The sequence below is a fragment of the Microtus ochrogaster genome, chromosome 21, assembly GCF_000317375.1.
Source record: "Microtus ochrogaster isolate Prairie Vole_2 chromosome 21, MicOch1.0, whole genome shotgun sequence".
NCBI classification, from domain to species: domain Eukaryota; kingdom Metazoa; phylum Chordata; class Mammalia; order Rodentia; family Cricetidae; genus Microtus; species Microtus ochrogaster.
Genome location: NC_022022.1, coordinates 41,226,250 through 41,236,738, shown reverse-complemented (window position 1 = coordinate 41,236,738; position 10,489 = coordinate 41,226,250).

Below are 10,489 nucleotides of genomic sequence, written 5' to 3'. Positions count from 1 at the left end.
CCCCCTCCCCCGATTAAGTCCCTCTCCCTCATCAGCTTGAAGAGCCATCAGGGTTCCCTGACCTGTGGGAAGTCCAAGGACCGCCCATCCAAGTTTAGGTGTTACCATTTTGAAGTAAAGTTACTCTGTAAATGTGCAGACAACTCATAGCAAATGCACGGGGTCTGCTTTAAAAAGATATCAGCAAGTAATGAATTAAGGTTCAGCCACAATAGTGCTGTTTGTTAGTATAACCCTCTGGGGAAAATGTTGTCTTCATTTTATAAATGATGATGCTGAGACCATTACCAATTAAACAACTTGCTCAAGATAGTTAGCATCAAATGGGCCAAACTCAAACACAAATGCAGGAAATGAACACATTGAAGGGCCCGCTGACTAGCAGCACCTTGTCTGTGCAAGCAAGGGTAGCTGCAAATGATCTTATGAGATTTGTCCGCTAATGCATGGCTTACTCTCTAGAAGATACTGTCTACAAACTTGGAGCATAGTTTTTAATTCTTCTTCAGAACTTCTAAAGCTGCAAGTTGTAGCATCCATGATGGCTTGAAACAACGCAAACATAGTCAGTCTTGAAACTGCTAACCTACAAAAAAGTTCATGATTGTTTAAGTAATTGGGAGAGGGGTGTGAGAGTCAATTGTGTGGTTCTTGAACATTAATCTGTAGATGATAGATAGCACTGTGCAATTTCAAAAGGTTGGACACATCTGAATATGATTTCTTTTAGCAAGCTAAGGATCTGGCATATAGAAAGTTTCTGAGTGGCACTTAGAGCCCCAAATTTCGTACACTAAAACATGAAACAGACCCCAGATGTGACTGCAGCAAGTGACATAGGTATGAAAACCTTTCATTTCCTTTGTATTTTAGTCAAATTTGAGAAGGGTGTTTAAAATTGGCTATGTTTCCTATAGGTGCAACTGAAGAACCCAGAAGTTTTGGCTTCTTTTCTTAAGTGGGATCCTGGTTTAGCCAACTATTCACCTGCTGCCCGATACTTGGGTTCTCCCTAGATAAGTTACAATAGTGTTGCCGTGTGCTGTTTCTGTTGTTGAACGCAGACTTTGGGAGTAAGGAAAGACTCCTTTCCCCCTCCTCGAGCATGTTCATTTCAAATGTCCTCCCTTAGAGTGTAAACTGTTTCTGAAACAGGCTACTGTTATTCATCCTCACAGCATCAAAGGGTCTGCTGTGGGAACAAGAAGCCTGCGCATGAATGGACCAATGTGCTCTGCCCATCCCTCAGTCCGGAAGGCAGCCTGATTGTTTAGGTGGAATTCCCTCATTAGTTTCTGTTGGATGTGGCAAATGTCTATCTCAATTACCATTTGTTCTTTCAGTCAGCTTGCTACGTCTTATCTGATAGATGGTGGATATGACCCATTTGGGGATTTTCTGCTCTTTCTTTTTTTTTCTTTTTTTTTTTGGTTTTTTGAGACAGGGTTTCTCTGTAGCTTTGGAGCCTGTCCTGGAACTAGCTCCGTAGACCACACTAGCCTCGAACTCACAGAGATCCGCCTGCCTCTGCCTCCCAAGTGCTGGGATTAAAGGCGTGCGCCACCATCGCCCGGCTTCTGCTCTCTTTCTGCAATTAGCTGTTTGTTCTAACATTTTTACTTGATACACACTTAAAAAAAAAACTTTGAGACGGCAAATATATCACTTATAGGTCTCTGCCAGACAGGAAAACACTTCTTATTATCTGTAAATGGGCTTCTCTTCAGGGTGGTTATAACAGTTCAATTAAATACAGTTTGAAATGTTCAGAATAATTCCTGGAGAATGGCCTTCCTGACCAATACTGACTCTCTTTAGCAATTCAAACATGTAGTTAAGACCTTTATCTAAGAGCTATTAGCGTCCTTACTATATTTGTACCTGAGTGAGCAGAGTAAGTTTCCTCAGGTACCATTAAATGCTATGAAATCTACAGATCTCAAATTGGATAAGGAATTGATAAGTGACACTTGCTAATTTCATCATTTTTTTCTGAGTGTGAAGCAATAAAATGTATTTCATTCTCATCATAGTGTGTGAAGAGAACCCACGATGAGCAAACAAAGAGAACCCATCAGAAACAACACTCTGTGATGAGAAGGGAACTTGCTTCCCTCACACTCTTCTTGATCAAAAACTAGGTGCTGGGAATAGAATTTTATAAAAGTCTCCAAGAATAAATTAAAAGTAAAAAAAATTAGGAATTAAGGGGATAAATGCATAAAAGTAAGATTTTCAAAGTTCCAATTTTGAGCAGTAAACACTTAAGTAGAAGTAGCAGGCCAGGCGGTGGTGGCGCACGCCATTAATCCCAGCACTGGGAGGCAGAGGCAGGTGGATCTCTGTGAGTTTGAGGCCAGCCTGGTCTACAAGAGCTAGTTCCAGGACAGGAACCAAAAGCTACAGAGAAACCCTGTCTCGAAAATCAAATAAATAAATAAATAAATAAATAAATAAATAAATAAATAAATAAGAAGTAGCAGGAGAGATAGAGATAAAAAATAAACATGATTCTCAAATCTATAAGAGATTCCTTATAATCAGAGTATTTATCATGCTTCAGTCGAACAAAAAACTGAAACCATATTCAGGAATTTCAGTTGAGTTGAATCTGAATGGCCTAATTTTTAGTCCTAATGTGCTTAAGAACTCAATAAAACCTCCAGTAATAAGAAAATACACACACACACACACACACAAACACACACACACACATGCACACAAGGCCTAGAGAAAGTATAAACTCCAAGTAGAATTATATAAACTTTTAGGAATCAAACCAACAACATCTGTATAAAAAAAAAGAAATCCAGCCATGATTTTATATTGGTGGAACTCGAAAGCATAAAATAAAATGGAGAGAATACTGCAGCATCCTAAAGAAAAGCGTTTCAGCCCTTCTCTTTCTATTTGTTTTACATTTATTTATGTGTGTGCACTCCCTTGCTGGAGTGCCCATCAAACTGGACAGGCAGCAAGTAACCTTTCCCACTGAGTCATCTCATGAGGCCCCTAAAAATTCTGTTTCTAAGAAATTCCCATCCTTTTGTAAGTGCATGAAATAAAACCTTTCCCGGGGAGATACAACACGCATGTCTACGCACCCCACATCGAAACCCACAACAGACCAAAGTACAGATAACACCACAAACCAACTTGGTGAACCCATTAGTTTTACCGGGGTTACTTACAGGAGTATGGGTGAGGGCTTACCCACACAAGTGTGGGTGACAGCTCGTGAGGCTGGGGACCTGGAGCACACTGCACAGCCTGCAGGCAGCTCAACAGGTTGCAAAGCACCCTTTCCAGGTGCCTCAGTTTGTCTAAACCTTTTCCGGGCTGCTCTGCTGATTTGTGCTTCTTCTTGAGAGCTGATGTGGTTCGAGAGTCTTCTTTACGTCTTAGCTCTGTTCAGTTTGAGAAAAACTACCACTTTTTATTACTTTCTCTGGCATGGAGGGACTCAGAGAATCTGGGTGGTTTCAGGGACTTCCTGAAGCTATTCTGAGTTGTTTATCTACCTGATTAAGGAGCTTCCTGCAGAATGCAATGTTTCAATCTCAGGGACAACATCAATGGCAAGAGAAAGGAGTGCCTTGTTATATGATGGCTTCAAACTGATTGAAATAAGAATCAAATTATAAAGAGAACATTTTGGTTGAAAATATAATCTACCTGTATTGAGATCAAAAGTAGTGTTTCTTTCTTTCTTTCTTTCTTTCTTTCTTTCTTTCTTTCTTTCTTTCTTTTTTTTTTTTTTTTTTTTTTTTTTTTTTTTTTTTTTTTTTTTTTGTTTTTCGAGACAGGGTTTCTCTGTGGCTTTGGAGCCTGTCCTGGAACTAGGTCTGTAGACCAGGCTGGTCTCGAACTCACAGAGATCCACCTGCCTCTGCCTAAAAGTAGTGTTTCTTGATTATGATTAAGAACTTCAAGACAGTTTTTTATTCTCAATAAGAAAAGAGAAAGCCAAAGTTGCAAAGTTCAAAACTCAAGTGAGAAACAAGTGTGAGAAGGTATATTGGACAGGGCTGAATTAGAAAAAAACTCAAAAGTCCTTACACTCAAAAGACAAAATAGAAAACAAGATCGAAGTGATTCCAGTTATCAAAGTCAGCATTTTAAATTTAAAGTAAACATCATTAGAATGAAAAGGCGATGTTATCACAGGAAAACTAACTAAAGGACGGGATAAATAGCTGAGTGGTTGAGAGCTGCTCTTGCAGAAGACATGAATTCGCTTCTGAGCATCTACATCAGGGTGTTCACAGCCACCTGTAACACTGGCTCCAGGGGTATCCAATATCCTCTTTCGGCCTCTGTGGGCAGCTGCAAGCATGCATATGCACACCCAGCCACACATGCACATATAATATACACCTACAATTAAAAGCTAAAAATAAATCAGAAATAAATCTGAATTTATCTGTCTCTCTTAGAATCCATTGTAATTACAAGTGTTAACTCTTTTTTTTTGCTTTTTTTTTAATTTTTATTTTTCCATTCAATTATTTACACTTCCTTCCCTCCTCCCAATTCCCTCCCTGTTAACTCTTATAATGCTTACAATTTGGGAATTCCTAAGCAAGTGCCTGGACCTGGAGGAGTTACCTACGTGCTGCTGTGATAAAATGCTTGACAACAGCAGCTGAATGGGGGGATGTTTCTTCTTGATTCAGAGATGCAGAGAGTTTCAGTCCATCACAGAGGACTCAGGCATGGCAGAGCAGCCTTATCCATGGCAGAAGCAGCATAAGTGAGAGCTGCTGACATCCTGCTGCACCAAAAAGGAGACAAGGACATGAACCAGGAGATAAGGTATAGATGTCAAAAACCTGTCCACAGTGACTGATCTACGTCATCTAATTTCTTTCTCCCTCAAGCCATGCCACCAACTGGGAAACAGTATTATAAACATGAATCTATTGAACACATTCAGGTACAATCTGTATCATTCTGTGCCTGGCCCCTCACAGCCTTAACACCTCAAAGCCTCATAAGGCAAAATTCAGTTTTTTAGTTCAATCTCTGGAGTCTGCTTACACATCAGATACTGCTCCAAAGTCAAAAGACTCTTCTGTAATCTTAAGTATGAGATCATGTGGAACGGGAAAAACTATCACTTATTTCAAGCTGTAAGGCCTCACAGAAAGCATGTCCATTTCAAGGGGAAAGATGGAGTAAAGCAATAACATAGCCATCAAGGGATGCTTGACACACAGAATTCCATATCATGGTGTGTGTGAGCTCCAGGAGACTCGGGCAAGCCTATCCCTAAGACTCTACCACCCACAACACATATGTTTTCTCTCAAGCTGTGTCAACTCAGTACCTGAAGCTTCTCTCAATAGACATGTCCTATTGCTGGCATCTTGAATGTCCTGGGCTTTCCACATTGGCAGAGAAAAAAATGTGAGGCAGGAAGACTGATCCGAGAAAAGTAGCAGGAGATTAATCGAGGCTGCAGTAGTCAGATAACAATAGTCAAAAAAATAAATGACCAGCCGGGCAGTGGTGGCGCACGCCTTTAATCCCAGCACTCAGGAGGCAGAGGCAGGCAGATCTCTGTGAGTTCGAGACCAGCATGGTCTACAAGAGCTAGTTCCAGGACAGGCACCAAAGCTACAGAGAAACCCTGTCTTGAAAAATCAAATAAATAATAAATAAACAAACGACCAAAGAAATCTTCAAAGTTGAGGGAGAAACCAATCTTGGGGATTCAAAAGGTTCATTGTATGTCCCGTCATGAAAGATCCATATTTGATTATATAAAATAGACTTTTTGAATTCTAAAAATAATGAAAACATTGTCCGTCTGGATAGAAAGTCTAAGCTTGCTCCAAGGATCCTGGCATCAGATTTCTTTCCTGCAAGTGCCAGGCCCCTGCAATACCAGTCTCTGCAGAGACACTCGAGAGCTATCTTCATTTGAGTAGACCAATGATTACTTACCTGTCAGAATGGAGATACCCTTTTATATGTGCAACAGCTACAAAGTACGCCATCTCTGTCAGTGCCAGGGATCAAGCTCTCAGGCACGGCAGCAGATGCCTTTGCCAATCGAAACAAGCTCCCTCTGTAACCCAACCAATGGAAGTCATTGAACACGGACTGTAGTGACAATCAATAAATCTCTGAAATGGAAGATATATTCAAAACACCATGTTGTAGGCAAATCAAGGAATAAATAAATCAGTAGAAAGGACTGGAAAATCAATATTAACATTCAAGGAACTCTAATGCGATTAAAGCACTGCTGCTATTCAGTGTGAAAAAAAAAGAGACAACTTAATATGTTGTCCTGTTTAAAAATGCTAAATTGATAGCCAGCCAAAAGATAATAAAACTAGGTTCTGTGTGACACATCATAAATTAAAGCTACATCACAGCCTTGAAAATATTTTTGCAAACTATTGTTTATTATATAATATAGATTACATATAAATCACAATGGTAGGTGTCATTGCTTTCTATATAGGAAACAAAGAGGTGAGAGATAAAAAGAAAGACACTATTGAACTGCATACACACACGGAAACATGCACATACGCATGCACACATGCATGCAAGCACATACATGTACACACAAAATTAAAGATCTTTGAATGACAGATGACTCCATAAAGAAAATTTACTGACAAAAATATGAATCTTAGAATTTTTAACATAGAAGAAAGGGGGAAATTTATATTTATAAATACACAAAGCCTCGGGAGGAAGAGGCAGGCGGATCTCTGTGAGTTCGAGACCAGCCTGGTCTACAAGAGCTAGTTCCAGGACAGGCTCCAAAACCACAGAGAAACCCTGTCTCGAAAAACCAAATAAATAAATAAATAAATACATACACAAAGCTTCCACAAAGTCACAAGGCAGGAACAAAACTTCTTTGAGAAAGGTAAGCTTAAGAGGTAATTTATCAATACGGAAACCAAGATGGGTGGTAAAATTAACTTTACCAATAAATCTCTAGTCCAAATTGTGCAATAGAGCATTATGGAGATGACACGGTACAACTGACAGTCCTGTTCACAGCCGGTGTGTGAAAAGTGTCCTTCACACACACTAGCAGAGGGCAGGACACTGAACAGAAACCTTAACAGGTCCAGTAAACTGAAATAAAGTACTTACCCTTTTAACTTTCAATCTCATTTCCAGGAATTTCTCTCATTGAAAGGATAAACAAAAAACAAACAAAAGATGTTAGTATAGCTATGTATCTCAATGTGGTCTGCAGAATTGTATATCATGGGAATAAATATGGATTTTTTAAAAATAGGGCATTTTAACTAGGAGAAGTGAAGTTATATGAAGGGAAGAGGCAGTTCTGAAAGGTATGATAATCTGGCTTACTGCAATGCATCATCTTTCACTGGGTTAAAGAGCACATGAAGCTAAATGGCATATTAGTGAAATAATTGAGAAAACTTGCTTATGGATCATTTTAAATAATGGTAGCTGATGTGAGATTTCCCTCTGTATGTTGTGAATATGTTTTATTACCATTGGCTAATAAAAAAGCTGCTTTGGCCTATGGCAGGCAGGGCAGAGTACAGCAAGGTGGGAAATCCAAGCAGAGATAAAGGAGGAAAGAAGGTGGAGTCAGGAAGATGCATGTAGCTCCCCAAGAAACAAGCAGTAACAAACCACAAGCCTCATAGTAAAATATAAAATAGTATAAATGAGTTAACTTAAGATGTAAGGCTTAGTTAATAAGAAGCCTGAGCTAATAGGCTAAACCCTTTTGTAATTAATGTAGTTTCTGTGTCATTATTCAGGTCTTTGCAGTTGGGAGCAAGTGTGCTGTCTTTATCAATTTTAAACAGCCTAAATATAACCTCTGTGTGTCTACATAGGAGACTATCCTTATGTCCAGGGGACAGTCATGCAAATATTCAGGTCTCAAGTTGAGCAATGTTGACTACTCTCAAATTGCTCCAGTATGAATGCTTGGTGAGCACAGGAGCTAAGCAGATGGTTTTCCCATTACCTTTCAGCTTTTCTATGGGTTTAGAATTTCTTTTTAAATATTAGGGAGAAAGATATTGAAAATGTACCTTATCAAAAAACCAAAGAGAAAGTTTTGAAATTGGTTTGCCTAATTCTTAGTGACAGGGAGAAGTCAGGATTGGTTTGTAGCACTTGGTAAATTTCTGCTCTCTTCCTGGGGTCATGGACAAAGTAGCCCATGTAAGCCTGGGAGGTGACAAGGGTGGAGTCAGAACTTAGCTTCTGACTCTTGTATTGCCCTGACTCTCTCCTTCTCACCACTTACTTTTAATTTTTTCCCCAATGCTCTGAGGAAAGTAAGATATAAACTCTACTGGGTAACTGAGTCAGTCTACTTACCTGAGGTTAAAACTGACCATGAGCATATCTTCCAATTTTCTAGAAACATCAGTGTGACCATGCCTCTCAGAGAGGGTGAAAGAAGAAAAGACGAGAAAACATGAGATTTTTATAAATTCTTTCGGTTGTGTGGTCATAAGCAAGTTCTAAAGCTAATCAAGTTCACAGAAAATGTGATGGATCTGGACCCTGTGAGAAATGAGATAATTCATTTGGAAATTCACCAGGCTTTTGAGAAAAATGGATACTATATATGTATATATTCACTGACACCTGGCACGTCTAAGATCATATATGCCAGATTTTAGCCTGGAGGTAATTTTTATCAAGAAGTTATAAACCTCTGAAAATAGAGGTTAATAGAAAAAGCTGAAATATCCTTAATGACCAGGTTGCTACGGCAACAATATAAGCTTAGCACTGGCATCAAATATCTGTTGCACTTAGGGGTTTTCGTCTCCCTTGATAAGTTTTTCTTGAGTAAAACAGAAGCATGAGCTGAGTAGTGCCGAAGACTTTCCTCCTGCCTCTTAGAATCAGTGAGTTAGGGGGTAATCAGGAAACACCAGTCAGGTGGACAGACAAGGAAAGCACTGGAATATACCATAGCCGTGCATGCAAGATGGTCACTGCACACCATACAATACTATATGTGCAAATTACCACGCTGGAAAGACTTTAGTATTTGTGTGTGGCATGTGCACACATATGTGTGTATTTACATGTATGTGGGCATGAATGTCTTTCTGTATCACTCCAAACTATTTGCTTATGCAGTGTTGAACTGAGCCCAGAGTTTACATATCCCATTAGTCTATTTAGATTACTGGCCCTAGGCCTCTGGAGAGCTGAGAGCGTCATTACAGGCAGGCAACCATGCCCACTATGCCCACTATGTTTTACCGTGGGCTCCAGGGCTCTGAACTCCTGTGCTCCTCCTTCGACTCCAAGCACTTTGTCTATCGAGTAGTCTCTACAGCCCTGACATAGCCGTTAAGAACGGAAGACAAGAGGAGATAAAACACAGATAAAAATGAACACGTGTAAGTCAAAATATAAATAAACAAGTCAGCTATTTCCATAATTAGCATAAGGAAGAAATCATATTTCCTCACTTCTTTGTGAAGCAGGGGATATTTCCAGATATTGGAGAATCTATTCTCAGTAATTACAGAGTCGTGGATCAAAGTGTGATCCACACCAGGAGACAGCTCTGAATGGTCGGCCAAAGCCTGGTCCCTGGTTGGTTCCCATGTGATTACATGGTTATTCTGTTTTTGTCAATGTCAATAACATGTTTACTTTCTGTAATGACAACCAGCCATCACTTTCTCAAAATCTTATATCAAACTCCATCACTCTTTTCATTCATTCTACAGACGGAATCTAGGCATTGCCGGCAGGAGAGGATACAGGGTAATAACCTGAACAGTGTTTGCTTTTAACTGATAATACTTACTCATTTTCGAGCAACACTAACAGATCAGTAAGCTTTTCACTCCTTATCTGCATTTTCTAATCTTACCAGGCTTAAAACATAACAGAGGGACTATAATTTTTCCATAATGAAAAAGAAAAAGCAAAGACCAAATTGCTCCTTCAGGCCTAAAGTAAGGAAGGCCCTACTTCTTTCGTGGGAGACACAGCACACCGACCATATTCGCAGGACTTAGCTTCAAGGATCTGAAGTATCTGGAAACTGATGACATTAAACCAACCATGCCTGTCTAAAGTCCAAATGACAACTGGGCCTGGCGGCAGTGACTTACCATCCAAGATAACTGTGTGCTGAGGGAGAAGCAGTGTAAACTCAACACCGGTTTGGGCCACTAAGTGAAACCCTGTCTCTGAGTCTTGTTTTGTTTTCATTTTAATCTATGGCTGTAGTACAGTGGTATAGCACTTAATAGGCAATGATCTACTCTCAGTCCCCAGTACTGTGGGAAAACAAGTCAATGGAGCCTTTCGACAATGAGAAGAAGAATTCGTTGGGTTTTGATGATCACTTGTACCTAAAAAATATGCCCTGAAACTGGGCAGTGGTGGCATGGGCCTTTAATCCCAGCACTCGGGAGGCAGAGGCAGGCGGATCTCTGTGAGTTCGAGGCCAGCCTGGTCTACAAGAGCTAGTTCCAGGACAGGAACC